The sequence below is a fragment of the Centruroides sculpturatus genome, unplaced genomic scaffold (assembly GCF_000671375.1).
Source record: "Centruroides sculpturatus isolate CEXI.00-Female unplaced genomic scaffold, Cexi_2.0 scaffold884, whole genome shotgun sequence".
NCBI lineage: Eukaryota > Metazoa > Arthropoda > Arachnida > Scorpiones > Buthidae > Centruroides > Centruroides sculpturatus.
In genome coordinates, this window is record NW_019385095.1 from 335,372 (window position 1) to 339,404 (window position 4,033).

Here is a 4,033-nt window from a genome sequence, read left to right on the forward strand (position 1 = left end):
CAGAAGATATAGCATATTGTAAGAGTATTGTTGTATAGTACAGAATAGCTCTAATTATACATGCTCTGATTACTCATGATCTTGTTTAACTGTGCAATCCCCTGTATTAGGAGAATGGGTGAGAAATCAACCGATGAACTGATTCATCCTTCATATGTTGGTTTAAACATTAAATGATAGAAGGATTTTTATTGAATAAAGAATAATTTTGGTTTTCTTGAACTTAGTAGCTTGATCTTTTAAATTATTATGTATGTCAAGTTTTGTACATTTTCAAAATAATAATAAATTGCAGTAGTTCTTAGAATGGATGATACAAGTTTTAATATTTTACTATTTTAATTCATTTTAATTAGATACTTACATTTATACTATATTATTAAGATAAATATTNATCTGTGTTAAAGATTGTAAAATTTATAGAATAATTGATTCATAAAAAAATAGCACAAAAAATTTTTTGCTTAATTAATTAAACTGGAAATATTATTGATTTTTAAAATTAATTTCAAGATAATGTGCATATATTCACAATATTATAGTGCACAAACAATCTTTTATTTAGAAAATTTATTGAAATTTTTGCAAAAAAATCATGGAAATGAATTTAAACTATTCATACTAATCCTTAGAGTATTATATAGAAGCTTTATTTTTTGTATTATATTCAATTTTTTAAAATTTGATGTTAAGAAATAGAACATTTAGCATTAAAATGGTTAAATAGATGTATTTAATATTTATCTACAATATTATGTCTATAGTCATTCAAATTATAAAAAGCAGACTCATATATGGAAATTAGTTTTTATTTCATCCATTTTTGATTAAATAAAAATTGAGGACTTCCATATTTGAATCTTCTTGTTATGGTTTGTTGGTAGAAATTCAATAATTTGAGTTGATACGTGTACCATTTCTTCTTTTAATTTCATTTACATATAAGAGAAAAAGAATCTTAATGTATTCCTTAATACATAATACTGATGTTTGATTTTATTTAGTACTTATATATATGTATGTAAATTTATTTTGAAAAAAATTAAAAAAAAAACATTATCTCAAGGTTTGAATATATGCACAACTTCAGCAAAAAAATTAAAAGAACAACAGTTTAAAGATTATTCAATAAAAGTACAAGAAAATCGTTTTAAACATTTATAAACTTTAAATTTGTATTAAACAGCTATTCAATTTGTTATCGATTGAACATTATTAGATTTAGGAATGAAAATTTTAGCATAAGTTTATCCACAAAATTAAAAGCATATAAATATATAATCATTACCATTATTTCTCATAACCTTTTTATAATCTTTCTCCATTCTGTTTAAGATAATTTTTGCAAATCCTTTTCTTCTCCACTCTGTTTTAAATTATTTCTATTGTAACCTTGGTTTTTTCATATTTTGTCTTATCATTTCATCCCAAGTATTATTTGGTTTTCTTGTTCTAAGCTTTAAATGAGAAAAGTGAAGAGTTTGTCTTAGCCAGGACATCAGATATAAAATTACTATCAAAACTAAAGGAAGAGTATGAGTAAAGGCATATTTTGTCTTTGTCAGAATTTTAATGAAATTAAAATAATTCTCTGTATATTTTATATTAAAATGATAATGCAATGAATATGCAACATTCTAAAAAAATAATTTTTAGAATTATATTCAAAATAAAATAAATGTTACACATTTATTTTATTTTGAATATATTACAAGAAAGTGTATTAATAACTTGCATTTTTTAAAACCAATATAAATAGAAAATGAACAATAATTTTGACAGTTACTATTAAAAAGATGAGAAAATTTATATTTTTCAAATTATTATAGTACAAATAAATGTAACTTATGATAAAATTTTCTTGTATTTGATACAAAAATTTAATAGGCTATTAATTTTTTATATACAGAAAGATAATAAGATAGTTTAAATTTATAAAATTTAAATTACATTACTATGAATTGTTTCATAAACATAAAAAATATTACATTAAAAAATTTCTAATAAAATGATCATTTATTTATAATTTATGTCTTACAAATAAGTGTGCAGATCATATGGGCAGGATTAATGCCTCTTAAGTACTGCTGAAGTTGCTAAGAGCAATTAGTGTAAAATGAGAGGATTAATTGGAGGTTGATGTTAGATAACAATCCCTTACTGTAACAGTAGAATGAAGGAACAACTGAAAGTTTACAGGACAACTCTACTTTATCTTGTCTTTAGTTTCAATCTGGCACCAAGCGATTTCCATCTGTTTGGATCATTAAGCAATTCTCTTAAAGACATCACGTTGATCCAGTTAAGCTTTTGAACTTTTTTGAATGTAGTTCAGAGGTAAAATTTGAAAATATCCTAAATTAAAATATGTAAATGCTAAATGCTTTGAAAGAAAAAAGTTTTGTTGAATAGAGATTTGAGTTCAAGTTGTATTTAAGTTAACATTTTTATATTTTGTTTTTGTATTTAATCACAAACATTTTTATTACTGTACAAAAATGCTATTATATTAACAAATAAATTTCTTTAAGAGGAAGAAAACAAATTTTTATATAAAGTGTTCTGACCTTAATTTGATTGATAATTTAAATTGAGCTTTGTTTGCATATGGATTTGGGTTATTTAATTTTGAATATTTTTCATTATTGTAATCAAATGAATTTGAAATGCTTTTATTAAATATATTTATCTTTGAACTTCAAACTGCAAACTTTATTGCTCTTTCGTTCTATTAACATATTGATTTATTTGCACAAACACATTATAGAATTAGAGAATAAATTTAGTCTTCAAAATTTGTCACTATCACTTTTGACCAGGTAGAATTTGTTTGTATTAGAACATTTGATAAAGTAGATTTGATTGCTATTTTAAAATCTTACTACTGTAAATAGCATTACAATGTTGGTTTCATAGTATTATGTGATAAAGTATGTTGGTAATTTGCAAAGCTTTGCTTCTACCATTAAAACAGCTTTACTTTAATACATGAAGCAATGTGTCATTTTCATTGTCTTCTAGTAAAGGAAGTGTTTGAGTTGAATTCAGTAATCTTATTTGAGTTTTATTAATTTCATTCTTCTTTTTCAAAAGTTTTAAATTTTCATAAAATTTCATAAACAAACTTTTCAGGAATTTAATAGCTTTATTTAAATGAAATTCACTGTCTAGAAATCACTACTTTTTATTAAATAAAATTTTTATTTAAAATATTTCAGTATTATTATTAAAATTATGATATAAGGTTGTGTAATTGAGAAACAAAAGCTTCATTATTTAGTTCACATAAGTGTTATACCAATAATATATCACTATTTAATTAATAAAAGACAACGTATAAAATATATTTGCTTATGTAAATATCTGTGTTAAAGATTGTAAAATTTATAGAATAATTGATTCATAAAAAAATAGCACAAAAAATTTTTTGCTTAATTAATTAAACTGGAAATATTATTGATTTTTAAAATTAATTTCAAGATAATGTGCATATATTCACAATATTATAGTGCACAAACAATCTTTTATTTAGAAAATTTATTGAAATTTTTGCAAAAAAATCATGGAAATGAATTTAAACTATTCATACTAATCCTTAGAGTATTATATAGAAGCTTTATTTTTTGTATTATATTCAATTTTTTAAAATTTGATGTTAAGAAATAGAACATTTAGCATTAAAATGGTTAAATAGATGTATTTAATATTTATTTACAATATTATATTATATAAAATATACTATTATAGTATACAGTGTATAAAATAGTATATTTTAATTTCTTTGAAAAATTTTCTCAAGAATTGTTTTAAGTTTTTTGTATTTCTATTAATCATTGGCTTTAAAAATATATTTTGCATTTTTATATTTCTATAATGTGTTCAGAAATAAATTGAATTTTACAGCTATATATATTTTATTAGTGCAATTTAGATCTAGTTAATGATCTTTTGTATCTATTATATGTAAATTTATACATTTTATATATATATATATATATATAATAGATTCTTTTTTAACAAACATTTTTACTTG